The sequence below is a fragment of the Coturnix japonica genome, chromosome Z, assembly GCF_054131305.1.
Source record: "Coturnix japonica strain WE chromosome Z, WE-NBRP24, whole genome shotgun sequence".
NCBI classification, from domain to species: domain Eukaryota; kingdom Metazoa; phylum Chordata; class Aves; order Galliformes; family Phasianidae; genus Coturnix; species Coturnix japonica.
In genome coordinates, this window is record NC_140702.1 from 54,140,333 (window position 1) to 54,155,893 (window position 15,561).

General features: G+C 36.3%; 1 long non-coding RNA gene across 3 annotated transcripts in view; it reads left to right on the top strand.

Annotated features, from left to right (window-relative positions):
* Nucleotides 1-1,193: 1,193 nt before the first annotated feature.
* Nucleotides 1,194-15,561, top strand: part of LOC107305975 (uncharacterized) — a 71,962-nt gene continuing 57,594 nt past the window's right edge. For all 3 annotated transcript variants that reach the window (XR_004305614.2, XR_014939126.1, XR_014939125.1), the window contains exon 1: nucleotides 1,194-1,263. This is a non-coding gene — a long non-coding RNA (uncharacterized LOC107305975). The remainder of the gene's footprint in view (nucleotides 1,264-15,561) is intronic.

The following is a 15,561-nucleotide window of genomic DNA, read 5'->3' on the forward strand; positions in this document are numbered from 1 at the left end:
ATATTCCTATTACCTAACTGAGGTGATGTAAATCACGATGTCTCATTATATGATAGAATATATATGATAGAATATTCTTTTTTTGACATTGTTTTCCCATTCAGAGAACTAAAAAGCATTAAATAAGGAACCTGTTAAAATTTGATTAAAGCCATTTTAATTCTGTGAGCACTTGTATTATAGGTAGAAAGAAGCTATTCAACACCAATTTCACAAGAACAAAGCTAAATAAATGTCTAAGTATAATCCTCCATATTTGGCCCCTGCTTCAACGTGGATAAAAATAAGTAGATGAAGTAGATGTATCTCAGTCCTTATTTCTTAAGCGAGGTTTTTCTTTTCTTTTGTTTTTATATTGGTCAGAAAAAATATAAAGCACATGAATGTGGATCTCAATATCAGTTCAGGTTTGTCACCTGAAAGTACTGAAAGTACTTTATGCAGGCTGGCAGATCTAGAAACATAATTCATCTTAGCTAGTGGCTTCTAAACTTTGAAAGGTAATTTTCTAATTGGAAAAAAGCTCACACTTCTTCCTATCCTTCTGAAACCTTTCTGTGTTTTATTAAAGCTCTGTCCAGTTCATCCATCATCTGTGCCTCATCAAGAGCTAGCTCTTCACTATCATTTCAACAACTTTAGCACATAAAGAAATGCTAATCTAGTGACAGGTGTACCATGTTCACCCTATTATGTTCAAAAATAATCCAATCATTACAATAGCTACTGGCACTGCAGTACTTTCTTCATCTCTGAAATCACCCGTGTTTAAACACTATTGTGCAGAACTGATGATTTCATGTGGAATGTTTAAACAGAATTATTTCTTAGAAATATGGTCCAGAAAGATTGTGCTCTGTTAATACAATATTAATCCAGATTTCCAGCAGGATAATCATGATCAGAACACCACCCAAAGTATCATAGTATCATAGTCTCATGCAGGTTGGAAGGGACCTTAGAGGTCATTGAGTCCAACCCCCTGGGATTTGAGCATCCTGTGTAGCAGAGCGGCACTTCTACCACTTGCGCCACAGGGGGGATTCGAACCCAGGGCCTTCAGTATTGCAACACGGCATTCCTACCACTTGTGCCACCGGGGCACACATAAGTAATAAGTAAGTAATAAGTAATAAGTAATTAAATGCACATTCCTTTAAGGACTTAAACCTTGAAGAATAGCTGATCTTGTGGGTACCAGCTTCCTACTGGCTTTGAAAACCTGTGAAAATGGAGGCTAATACTGGAAAACCTGACAGACCAGTAAGTATAGTAACGCAAACACAGCACTGCTTTAATTGTTTTTTTCTTTCCTGTTATACAGCAATTAATCAGTATCCCAGGAGACACAGAATAAGATTTTTTTTATTTTTTTTTTTATAATTTTTACTGCTCTCCAACAGCTTTATGAATTTTTTGACTGTTAAGTCAATTGTCTGATTCAAAATTATTACTGGATTGTTTTATAAGTTGTGCATTAAAATTTGTCTGAGAAGGTATTTTCAAGACAAGGATACTTCGTAGTGTTTTCAGGAGCATGTTTTAATAGTCACGCAGAATTTCTTTTTGCTACTGAGTATCTTAATGAAGAATCAATACCGCAGCCAGCCTCACACAATCCCTGCACAATCTTTTGCTTGGTTCAGATGACACTGAGAATATCATGTAAAGATGTGCACAAGCATTTCAGCTGGCTTGTCCTTTTACTGATTAGAACTAGGGAGATATTTGATTACAGAATAGATGGGCCATATGTTTTGCTATCTCTGTCCAATCTAATTTTCAATTTTCTTACACTACAAGATGTGGCTGACAAGTTATCATAATTTTGCATTTGGAGGATAAAGTATAAGGTGAGATAAAATAAAAAAAAATTAGAGAAAAAGAATGAAATGCCAGAAAATAATATCCTCTTATCTTCACAATTGTAGAGTACTGTAGTGGCAATCAGATCTGATGAGAGAGGGTTTTCTGTGAAGACATACTGATGGTTATCATAAATATATTTGAATTGCCATTTATCTACAAGATGTTGTTTATGCCTATGCTCTGCAGTTTCATAAGTCCATACAAACTTCTCAAAGGAAGCATTTGATGATAAATTATTGTAAGTTAATTTACACAGTTTCAGTCACAGAACTTGTTTGCTCTGCCTTGTGAAAAATTGAATGTCCTTACATACTGGAGCTTACATACTTTTGAGATTAAGAGGTATGTGCTCTAAATAAGTAATTGGAATGTAGATGGATTTTTCATTCTATTACTATTTCAACCTTGTTTCTGTTCTCCACAATTAAATAAACAGAAAATGGAGGATGCAACAGGGAAAATGTGTAGAAGTGTCATAGGTCAGAAGGTATGTTTTAATGTAGTCACTCTAGAATGAAAGAGATAAAGTCTGTAGATCTTTGCTCTGATAGAAAAAAAAAATATATGTTGAATTGTAAAATTGAAAGTTGTTGCATGAACTCTATGTGCACCTCAAAATTAGTTCAGACTCTATACTGCATTTCCCATTAGTGAGATATCACACTTTTTGCTAAGTTTTCTTAATACTTTTCTTTCTACTTTTCAACAGAAAGCTATATAGACTGCATGATTGAGTTTTTGTGAAGTCTTTTATTGCTTTCTTAAATACAATTTTGAATGCATAAAATATTGTTACTCCTCTCCCTGTGAATACTTTACAGGAATACAGCAGTATTCCTTTGTTGGCCATGAGTATTTTTCTTGTATTTCAGAGTCATTTTCTATCTGGGCATTACAAACCACAACCTCTTCAACTTTCAAAAAAAAAATGGCTCATGAAATTTATCGTTCAGTTTAGATGTCAAAGAAAAGTATTACAATTATGAGTGCTTCCTGTCAGGATACTGTGGTTGTAGATTTCTACACAATGTCTATATAATGTACTCTGTTTTCAAGATGCTGCTTTAAAAGCATATTGTGCACTAAGTAATCACAAATAGCAGAGAAGAAGAAAATTGAGTGCATTCTTATTCCACACCATTTTTTATGAAATATTCAACTATCTGTAGAAATGTATTAGGAGTATGTTGCATACTTATTATATCTGCAAACAAATGAGATTTTTCTTTTAATCCCTGACAAAAAAATTTTTTGAAAGTTTCCACACTCTCATCATCTACTCCAGAACATTATAGTTCAGAATTGAATTTCCCATTCACCTCCCACCCAGCAGAAGAAATTTTTCTCCTGTGATTTGCACTCATTAAGAAGCAGGAGTGATCACTCATTCTCTGTTATGGCAGCCACAATCCTCACAAACATCACTTCTGAAATGGGGGTTGGGAGGGAAATATCACTAAAATGCTGTTTCAAGAAAAACTGAATTTGTTAATTTTGTAAATAGCTTTCCAATAGAGACTAACACAAACTAAAGGACAGGTCTTCAGACTACATTAGTCATAATATTGGACCAATGCATTATGCAGCTTTTTTATCATTATAAAGAACATATACCTCAAATGGACCTTATGGTGCACTACAGCTTCATTTTAAACAAAAACAGTCAGACAAATCCCATAAACATTCTCATTTTCCTTAACTCCGTAGCAGCAATAATCTCACTATATTAGTCCTTGGCAATAATATTTATTTAAAACAAAAATCCTTCTCGGTGTCATGGACTGCTTTTTAAGTTCATCATTCTTTCTTTTTTCCAAAATGCTTAGAAGAAGATATGATAGAATCAAAATTTCAGTGCACAACTTCCACTGTTTTGGAATTAACAATTTTTGAACTAGTTATACTACACAGAACAGAACCCCACAACTGCACATACTTTTGCATTAATGAGACAGTTAGAAAGAAAATCAGGCTTACAGGATATTACCTATATCATTCCTTTACACAAAATAAATACCTACTCTAGAGCTGCATGCCTATTTTACATAACATTCCTTCCCACTAAGTATTTGTTATTGAAATAGTTACGGGGTTGGTGATTTTAGAGAAAAATAGAAGAAAAAATGTAGAACATATGACATAAGAATATTTAAACTCACGGGACCAACTGTTATCAGAGTGGTTGCCTTCCCAATGAAAACAGTAGAAAGGATGGATTGTATTTAGAGATAGTTGGATTGTACATAAAATGCACAGTGTTGTGAGCCAAATGGTTGAGGAGCGCTGAGTTGAAGGGAGTTAAATATGGCTCAGTTAAAATGACTGTGGAAGTCTTTCAGCATTTGTCCTTTCTGCTTTCCCAGGAATCATTCTAATCAGTCATCTTTGTATACACTCTATTTTGCATCCCACTTTCCATTCCAGCTCACATCTTCACCTTCTGTGCTAGAACCTACCCTCAGCTTGGCCCCCATGTTCACTGTCCCACTTAATGGCCAGTTATTATTAATTTAGGAGTAGTCTATAGAGAATCAGTGACAACATCTCTATGCCAACTCTATACCACCTCCCCTAAAACAGCATAACATACAGCTTTTGCAGCAAACAGCAGAACACTGCTGTTTTTTAAGACAGGGCTCAGCAAAGCTTTACACCAACTGCATGTCTCCTGCTGTGATTCATACTCTGCCTGTGGTAACCACGTTGCACTGCAAGGCTCCATCTCATAAAGGTCCATAAATCACTGTAAAGTCAAGTGATTCAGGTTAATAATAATTAAAAAGATATGTCCATGTGTAGAAGAGGGTTCATGGCATTTTGGAGAATGGTTGAGGTCTGACTTGACTTTAAGGCTGTTTGAAAGCTTACTGAGTGAAATTTGAGTGGAAGATCCCCAACACTAGGATGGAGTCATTTCTGATTACCTGTAAATTCCAACTATGAAACAATAAGGCTTTCAGCTTAGCAAATACTGAAAATTTACACTCAACTCACCAGCCTGAAAATGCATCGTATTTTTCTCATTAAGGCCATGCTGTTTTGTCAGAGGAGATTTTCTGCTGCCACTTTTAAACTGCACTGCAATTCTACACCTTGCCTCAAGATGACTGACCTGAAAAGTATGTAAGAGTAGACTTTTTCTAAAAAATTATTTTCAATAAATATATTAATTCAGCTTAAAAATCTCACAATAAGAGAAGGAGAAAGAGGTTCCTATGTATATTTATACATATTCATATATATGTTGTATATTAATATGTAAATTTAGATGCCAATTCTGGGTTATTCCAGTTACCATCTGTGTTTTCATGTCTGTGCTCATGTAGTTCCTCTGAAGTAGTTTCACTCATTTCATCCAGTACTGAAAAAAAACATGTCTCAGGAGCTGCAGCAAAATTTCAACAGAATGAAGTTTGCTCAGTTTATTATCTTGTGTATTTCCTACTCAGGTATGTGCAGAATCTCCATGTAAATTGACGGGTAACATGCAACACCAAATCTATACTAACACTGAATATGTATCCTGAAATGCTGCATCTTAATCTGATTAACTAGTAGACACAGAAGGCTGAGAAATGCTCAACAAATATAATTTCTTCTGCCTAACTCTTCTTACAAAAGCTTTTATTTTTTCAAATATAAAACACCACAAAATAAAACAAAACAAAACAAGCCTAACAGTGCAAGCCCACCACACTAGATCTTTCTGGCAAGATAGCTCAATATGACATAGCTTCACTTTGGTGGTATTGACAAAACAGTATTTTCATCAATAAATATGTCATCTCCTGTGCTCTGTGATTCTGCTTGTCCTGTAAAGATTCAGTTTCTTGGATGAACATACCTACTGAGGGACTGTATTAATGCTTTGCGTTCAGAAAGTAATCATTAATCATAGGTTGTAAAAACTGCTTAGAAATAGATAATCTCTTAAAGCAAGTCTAGTTCTGAAGTCTAAAAGTCAGATTAATTGATGTCAACAAGTCATACATATTAAGATCATACTACTTCTTTGATTTCTTTACTTATCTTTGATACAAGAAGCTTACAATTTTCTGCATACAGAAGTCATCTCTTTTACAAAGTCTCCCCAATTTGAAAAGAATGTGTACACAAAGTAGAAGGGCAGTATACTTATTAATGTAATAATGGAGTTTTTTCTTCTGCTACATGGAAGGTTTACAGCAAGGCAAATAACAAAGAATCACAGAATTTGGGACTATTTAAAGGTCATCTAGTCCAACTCTGCCGCAATGAACAGGAAGAAGCCCAGAGCCTGACCTTGAAAATTTTAAGGGCAGAGCATCCACTAAATAACTGGACAGCTCTCAACAAGATCTCAAATCTCAGGGATGAGATTCCCCTGAGTACACTGCTTAGCCTGTCTAGATCCCATGACATCCTGTCCCTGAGGCACACTGACAGTACCCCACAGCTTAGTATCATCATCAGACTTGTTGAGCATGCACTAGACCCCTCTGTAGGTGTAATTATGTAGATATTAAGCAGTATCAGTCCAGGACTGATCCCTGGGGAAAACTACTCATCACTGATCTCTATACAGACATGGAGCCATTGGCCACTACTCTCTCAATTTAATCCTGCAGTCAGTAATATGTCCATTGAGCATCCCACCCATCAAACCCATACCATTCCAATTTAGAGAGATGGATGTGGTGGCCGGTCATGAGTGGTGTCCCCAAGGGCTTGGTACTGGGGCCACTTCTATTTAACATCTCTATTAACTATCTTGATGAGGGAATTGATTTCACCTTTAGAAGGTTTGTAGACAATACCAATCTGGGAGGGAGAGTTGATCTGTGTGAAAGAAAGGCACTACAGAAGGGCCTGGATAGACTGGACTGATGGGCCAAGGCAAACAGTATGAGTTTCAACAGGGGCTAGTGTTGGTCTTGCATTTTGGCCACAACAACCCCAGGCATCCCTACAGGTTTGGGGAAGAGTGGCTGGAAAGCTGCCTGATGGAAAGAGACCTTGGTGTATTGATGGACAGTGGGCTGAATATGAGCCGGCAGTGTGCCGAGGTGACCAAGAAGGCCAAGGGCATCCTGGCTTGTATCAGGAATGGTGTGGTGAGCAGGACTAGGGAAGTAATTTTGCCCCTGTACTCGGTAAAAATGGCTTTAAGTTGTGCCAGGGTAAGTTTAGGTTGGATATCAGGAAAAACTTCTTTAAGTGCTTTGCTAAGCACTGGAATAGGCTCCCCAGGCAGGTAACTGAGTCACCATCCCTGGATGTGTTTAAAAACTGTTTGGATGTGGCGCTCAGGGACATGATTTAGCGGAGGGTTGTTAAGAGTTAGGGTAGTATGGTTAGGTTGTGGTTGGACTTTTTTCAGACCTAAGAAATTCTACGATTCCATGATTCTATGATTTTGTGGAGTACTGTGTCAAAGGCCTTACTGAATTCCAGATAGATAACATCAGTGGCTCATTCCTTGTCCACTAGTGCATTTACATCATCTTAGAAGGTCACTAGGCTGGTAAAGCAGGATTTGCTCTTGGTGAAACCATGCTGGTTCTCCCATATCACTTTTTCCACGTGCCTTATCATAGCTTCCAGGAGTAACTGCTCCATGATCTTTTCTGGAACAGAGATGAGACTGGTTGGTAGTTCCCAAGGTCACCCTCTTTACTGTTATTAAAAACAAGTTGTCCTTTTTCCATTCACCAAGGACTTTACCTGATTGCCACGGCTTTTCAAATATTGCGAGTGGCCTGGTGACTACATTTGTGAATTCCCTCAGGACTTTGGGATGCATCTCATCAGGACCCATAGACTCATAGATGTTGAGTTTCCTCAGGTGATCATGAACCTGATCTTTGCTTATGGTGTAGGAACACTGCTTCCTTAATCTCCTCCTTCCAAATTGATTACTCAGGGTTGATGGGTTTAGGGCTGTGTGATGACCATTTGCTATCCAGCAAATTTCTTCACCATCAGTATATTTGGAGGAAGAAGCTGAGTACTGAGATGTTAGAAGTCTCATGGAGACTTACTAAAGGTAGCTTGTGAAAACCAGAATTGGCATGATTGACACAGCAATGAATTAATTGTGGTCAGAATTAGAATATGACTCTGGAATATGACTCTGCCAATGACAGAGTTTGGAACGAGATGATCTTTATGATTCCTTCCAACACCAATCATTATATGTATTTATTTAAAATTAATCAACTGTGATGAACACCTCCAATATAATATAGCTTTCAAAAAGCACATATAAAGATATGTGTACTCAAAACAGAGAAAAAGGAGAGAGAAAAGTGGGGAAAGAGAGAAAGAGGAGAGAAAATACCTCTTGAAAGTATGATCATTATACAGAAACTTGCCACTACACAGTACTAAGTCAGCACAAGTCTGACCTCTCTAATGCCAGAACTTTTTCCCATCATATTTGATAGCAAAGGATCTGACTGACTAATGCACTTATCTGCCATGTCACTGACACAACACTTAGATTTCTTTTGACAGTATTCAAATGGTGATGGAAGATGACACAAGGGTTTCATAGATGAATTTGAACTTCCTGTAGTTGGTGAACAGGAGCCAACTAGAGACACTCCAAAATCCTTGGTTGTTCAAGTCATGGAGAAAAAATGGAAAAACATTTCACTTTGCTTGGAATTTTTTTCATATAACTGATTTGAAGTTATCTGTAGTGTAAAGAAAGAAGGGTGGATTATAAACAAAGAGAGTAATAATTTGTTATAGTAATTGGTTATTGCCAAGTTAAAATAGTGTAGCTAGTGAACAAGTTGATTGTTCACTTTTTTGTTTGATTGTTGATTGATATATGCATCAGAGACAAAGCAAAACAAAACAACATATCACAATGTAATTACTTTTTAGAAGTTTGCTTTTTCTGTATGACAAAAGTACTTTAGTGTACTGAAAAAATCAGTCTTAAGCTTTACGGTGTCAGGACAGAATCAAAGAACCTCAGGGTGGAAGCAAAGCAGACCACTGCCTCTGAAGTATATTGCAATCAAGATGACAGCAGTGAAGAGGGCTAGGTACTCAGCTGTGAGACTGCTTGTGTATTTTCACTGGCAACTTAGAAGATGTAAAGAGTATGTCTTTATTCAACAGGTTTCTAACATCTTTTGGGCATGTTCACAATGCAGTTACATCTTCTCTCACTTTGACTACATGATATTGTAGTCAAAGGATGGGGACAGACAATCTGGGCTTAGATAAGTGAAGCCACAAGAAACTGGTGATGCGATTTTCTTTTGCTTTCAAACCTCAGAAAAGCAGCAAGTGTTGTTTGTGGCTTTAGTGACCAAGCATTGTTGAGACAACAGTCTCTGTTCATGGACCAGTGCACTGCTTACTCAGCAGTACCTCTAGCAGCATAGTTGAGAAATAAGAGAACATGCTATAGGTACTTGCTGGCTTATCCACTGTAAACCACTGCTGCTAACTGTCTCCACGTTAGTTAGTTTACAGTTAAGTTAGAAATAGACTATAGTGTCCATATAGATCAAGTAAGAAGTCTCACTTGCTCCAGCACAGCACTCAAATGACATAGCTGAAGCTGCCTTAGAGTACAGCAGCAAGTTCCAGGCAGTACCTTCAACTGTTTAGGACCTCATTAAATACACTTTCTGGAAAATAAACTCTTTGTAAGTTTGCTTCAGTATAGAGAGAAGGAAAGGACAGAAAAAAAGGGATTTCTTCTGCTTCCACTGTGTGTTTACGACTGCTACAGTTTTAAAATCTTCCCTTGATTTGGGCATTGGACTTCAGTGGGAATCCCTGGCTTCCCCCTTGTTTTAGAAATATGTCCAGTTGCTTCAGAGAAGGTTAAGATTTTTATTCTTGTTTTGCCACTTCTTCCTCAAGTTTTTCATATTATTATTATTATTATTATTATTCATTCTGGAAAATGACAGTATTTTTAGTAGTGATAACGACTGCTTAAGAATAGCTTTAAAAACTAACTTTTGAAAGAAAACATGAAAACATAAGACTAATGTAATTTTGGAAGTAACAGTATAAGGAACTACATGAAGCAAATATAGTTTAATATTTATGTCAATAAAAGAAGAAACAGCAAAGTCTGTACTTTGCACATAGGCCTAGTTAGCCCTGCAGCTGAGGCTGAGACAGGACAGCCTGTGTGCTAAAGCCTTCCAGGGGTGAGCCTGAACTTAACCTACAGTAAATCTTGTCATAAAACTGAATTTGTAACAATCTTTTGTTATTCTCTCATTTCCAGAAATTGCTTCGGATTTATTTGAACATTTTGGTTCCTGAAAAAACGGCTAACATGATATAATATATATTTATTAGCAGACAAACACTAAATTGTTGATAGTTCCACCTTTCAAGACAATTGTTGAAAGTAAAATAACAAGGCATTCTTGTCTTAGGTGTGACAGCTTCTGTTCCTGGCACACTAAGCTCTTGTTTGATAAGCTATGTTCATTTCATATTTGTGTAATACCCTGGAAGAAATTAGGTTGTAATAAAGTCCATTTTTGTCACTGCATGCAGCAATGAATATCACACCCAGCAGGATACAGTGGCACCTGGCTGTCCAGACCCAGCGTAGCACAAAGCCATCTGGGGGTAATTACAACAAGGTATTCTTTAAAGACCAGATGGGACCAAGGAACAGAAGCCCCTACCCCTCCCAGTCATTTACAACATAATTCCTTTCAATGATATACTTAATCCTCCCACCAGCTACGCTTTTCAGCTTGCTGTTGTCACTGTTCCTTTATGTTAATTCAGTTGAGAGACACAGAAAGAGAGAGCCGAGGGCTAGCCACCGGTGCCTCAAGGGACTAAAAGAAATTATTCATCCTTAAATTGTTTCCACTACACCAAGTACAGTAACAATTTTTTTTTATTTTTTTTTTTTAAGAGGGCTGAAATTATCCTAAAGAAGGTCAATGCTATAGCCCTGTGCAACACCAGCTGAGTTTTATTCAGCCACCTGTTAGCTAGGAGGGTTCTGCACACGCTCATGATGCATTTAACCAGTTTAAAGGGTCTTTTTATTGACTGGCAGCCTCCCTACATTCAGAGTGCTCAAGACATGGCCCTGCTTTGTGATCATATGTGGCACACAAGACTTAATTCAATTATGTTGTAAGCCTATCCAGTTTGTATCAGTGCCCTTTCACTTTTGTGTCATTTGTCTTGTATCTTGTAAAGAGTTGTATTTTTTTCTTTTTTTTTCCTCTTTTTTTTTTTTTTTTTTTGAGGAGAAAGGCATGCACTTGAAGAAAATTGCCTTTATTTCATTATTCAGATTTGCACTGCAGATGTACAGCCTACTCTTAAAAAAAAATAAAAAATGCTAATTTTATTAATAAAAAAGTGGGAAAACAAAAGCAGAAGTTCACTACAATTTTAAGATATAAGTATGAAATGTATATTTCAGTTTGAAAGAGGTCCAGGCAGAAAATCCAGATATAGTTCAAATAAGAAACAAATAGATACATGAAGAGTGAGGAAAAAAAACAAAAACGAAAAAACAAAAAACAAAAACAACAAATATATTTAGTAGATTGAAAATTACCAACATGAATGACTGTACATTGCAATCCTTTCATTAGAAATAGTTAATTGGCTTTAAAGAAACTGTACAGAAAGTGGTCTCTCAATATAAGCTAGCCAGAAAATATCTGGGCCTTGATTATATTACATATTTTTCCCAGAATACATGATCTAAGTGCAAGTGAATAGCAAATTTTCAAAGAGAGATTGTTTAAAAATGCAGACTTGTAGGATATTCCTTTATGACTACTACAAAAAAGAAAGCACAAGACCTTCTGATATTGAACCACATGAGTGAGAGAATCCTGAAGTTCAAAGTCAATTATTTTACTTCCAATTACTGTTCCACCATTTTATGTGAGAAAATGTTCAAGGGGGTACTGATCGCATCATTTCAACAAGCTAACAAGCATTTTCTTCTGTTCGTTTTAAATAGCTTCAACTGTATGGTAATTTCTGTCACAGCAAAGTGCAAAGGAAAAAACTTGCTGCATACAGAGACCTGAAATTCAAGCTAGAAATCACTCTCAGTGGTAAAGGAGCAGAAGAGAGATTGCGCTCTTTTTTAAACTTGATTTATAGAGATTAAATTAGTTTATGTTGGAAGCTGAAATCAATAAAAATAAAATGTGCTATGGTAAGTGCACCTTTTACCTTTTGTAATATATTTTACACCAAACATTAACGGTATGAAATCAACATTATATCTTTGTTCAAGGTACATGTGTGAATTCCATCATAATAACAGATAAATGCATCTTTGTTCTTCTGGGATAAATATTCATTGATATCTCTTCCCTCTCCTTTTTTTCCACAGAGCAAAAGTCAGAGAAAGGGCAGTAGTGCCAAGTTACTCACCAGTGTGCATGGTGAATAGGTATCAATTGCTGAAGTATCAGCCTCAGCACTGAAATACTCTGACCATAAAAGACCTTTCATCTTCCACCTTCATAGTATCTTCACTCAAAGTAGCTAAAAGAGCTTGTTGTAACTGTGAATCATTTACATTTTGCATTTGATTATTTTCTGACTCACATCATTCACAAATGGATAGGCTTTTTCAGTAATCAAAAAGATCTGAGAATGATGTTAGAGGGATTTTGAAAGAGCTTAACTGAGTTAGGAGCATTTTTATATATAATTCCCAAAAGTGGCTCTGAAGCAGGCAGATCAAATATGTGAGCAAATATTTTGCTGTCATTTCTCACAAATTCTTACATTTTAATGCATTGCTAAATGTATCTCATGTCAAAAAGCATAGATAGATATAAAGAACGGAATAATACAAAAGGCTTCCTTGTAATCTCTGTCCCTAAAGACAATCAGTTGACCTTTTACTTAGATGTAAGGATCTAATGCCAACAAATGTCTTTTAATTAAAATAAGACCTATACAAGAATCTTATCTTGTCTCCCAAGACTACTCAGTCTATTTAAAAAGGCAGACTATTTTAGTGCAACCTATTACTTCTACATGCATACTGACATCTGCTTCCTTCTTTACTTTTTTATTTTGTCAGCTTAGTTTCCTATGATCTTTTGTTTGCCTATAAGTGCCTCCATATAGCACACAGTGTTTTTAAAAACATATAAAGCAGAGGCTTTAAATCCCTTTTCTTCTACCATCTCCTCTTTTTTCTCTTGTAAGGGAGTGGTGACTTTTAAAGTGTAGTTTTCCACAGAAATCTCATTATTGCTGTTGCAACCCCACAAAGAAATGAAAGCTCCTTTCATCATAAATAAAAAAGCAAGCTACATGATAAGACACATCTTTAGGTAGAGCTGGGATAAATATAGAAAGGAAAAAAACATATTATATGAATTCAATTATAATCATCCTCACCCTATTTATTCTTTTGAAGCCTTTTTGTCATGTTCACCTTTATAGGACCAAGGAATTTTTTTTGCTAGTATGAGATGCAAGTGATCTAGTAAAAAGAAGTCCAAGCCTATGACAGGGGAGCTGGAACTAAATGCTCTTGAACGGTCCCTTCCAACCTAGCCTATTTATGATTCTGTGAACAACATTAAAAGCAGACTAAGGCATAAAACCATGGGGCATATTCATAAAGAAAGGAAATAAGTTGATGGGACCCAACCAGTGGCTCAGAAAATCAGACAAGTTTTTGGAAGAACATTCAAGATTATCTATGCTTGGTACTATTTTCCAATTTGGATTTATTATTGAACTTTTTGGCTAATGATTACTTGTTTTTCTGCTAGGCAAAACATGAGCAGCAGTAGTATCTATAAGCCCTCTCTGAGTCTGTATGTGATTAAGACAGAAACAAAACAAAACAAACAAACAAAAATAAAACAACGATAAAGGGGAAAGGATCGAAATATTAAACATACAAAAATGTAACTGCAGGATCAAAAGATTAAACATACAAAAATGTAACTGCAGGAAGACACTGATTAGAACAACTTTGAGAGCACCCACCACCCCCTAATACTTTCAAGCAGACTGTGAATACACTATGCCATCTGAAATATCCAACAGAGAATGAATATGGAAATAAGTTCCACTATTTCCTTCTGATCCTATGAGCGATTGGATCCATAAAGTGATCAATGAGAAAGTCCCTGATCACATGGTGACTCAGAAGGACAGGGAGGTGGGCATTCTGAACCTCAATAAGAGATTACAAGCTCTTTCAGGAGTTCAGCAAGTGAACTTCTCATTGTAGAAGGTACTATTTCCTTCTTGTGGCAGGATCAGTATGAGTAAGAAGACCTTGTGAACTGCACAATGAATGTGCTTATACCCTTTACTCCACAGAGGATTTTGCTACTTTGACTGTGGTAATGGAAATACTGGATAGTACATACTGGGGGCCTCAAAATATTCCTCACACTCCTCTAGTGAGAGAGGGATTGTCTGGTATTTGGAACTTCTGTTGCTTTGTGGCAGGATGGGAATGAAAGAAAGAGAGCAGAAGCAAGTGTTTCTGTTCCTAAGATAGCTTGAAGTGGCCTGATTAGATTCTTTTTCCCATTATTATATACTTTTCAGGATGAAAAAATATTCTAGAAACCAAATTTATTTTGCTTCTCTGAGGATCTGAAGGCATGTCCTATTATGTGCACTACTAACCACCCAAGGTGATCTGTTTGCTCACATTTCTTTCAATTGCTTATTCATCAGTTTATTGGAGAACTTGCTACTAGATATCTCACAAGAGCATGCCTGTGTTTCTGAGTTGTATGCTACAGAGACAGGGAGCTGGCCTTCAAAGAGCTGCCCTGCATTTTGAAGTGTAGAACGTGGATATCACTCTTGTTAATTTAAATTGATTTTTTTTTCAGGAGTAGTAAGGAATTTCTGAGCTCCTCTGCTTCATGCAGCTTGTTTGCAGTGCCTCCTCTAGTTCTGTTGAACAAAACATTGGTTTTGTTGTGCTTTGCAGTTAAGAAAAGTATGTGAACCAATATACACAGATAAATACAATAATGTCCAAAAGCCCTTGCCTTCCCTGCAAAAAGCTGAACAGCCCCTCTTCATCTTCAAAGCCAATGTAGGATGCTCTAGCTTACCAAACACTTTTAAAGCTTAGTCCATTCATGTATTTTTATTGACTTCAACTGAAGGATCAGTCTCACAGCTCTTTACTAGAAAAAGACCTTGTCGATAACACAGAGGTTTCCAGCTGAAAATTCACTAGTAATATTTACCTGGGTATAAATATGATGTAGTTTTGCTCTACTGTTCTCTAGAGGACACACTTTCTCTGTTCCCCATATTTTCTTTGTATTTCCCTTGGCAAGAGAAGAAAATTGCACTTAAAATGTTATCATACTTTCAAAGTTGATTATAGTTAACAGACTTTTATATGATGTTACTTACTGAATTATTTAATCCCAGGTAAGGGAGTTTAAAAGTAGTAAATGTATGAATCTGTTATAGGATTTGCCAAATAATGCATGTTGATGTGTGACATTATGCAGTTTTTCAATTGCCACAGTGTTTGTTTGTTTGTTTATTATTTATTTCATTATTTATTTTTGTTTTAAGTATGTGGCTCATAAATATTAGAGCACATCTCTCCTTAAAGGAAGAAAAGAAAAACAAAACAAAACAAAACAAAACAAACTGGAAAGAGCAATCTGGATGCTAGGACAACTAGAAAGAAGCAATAAATTATTGCTGTAATGACAT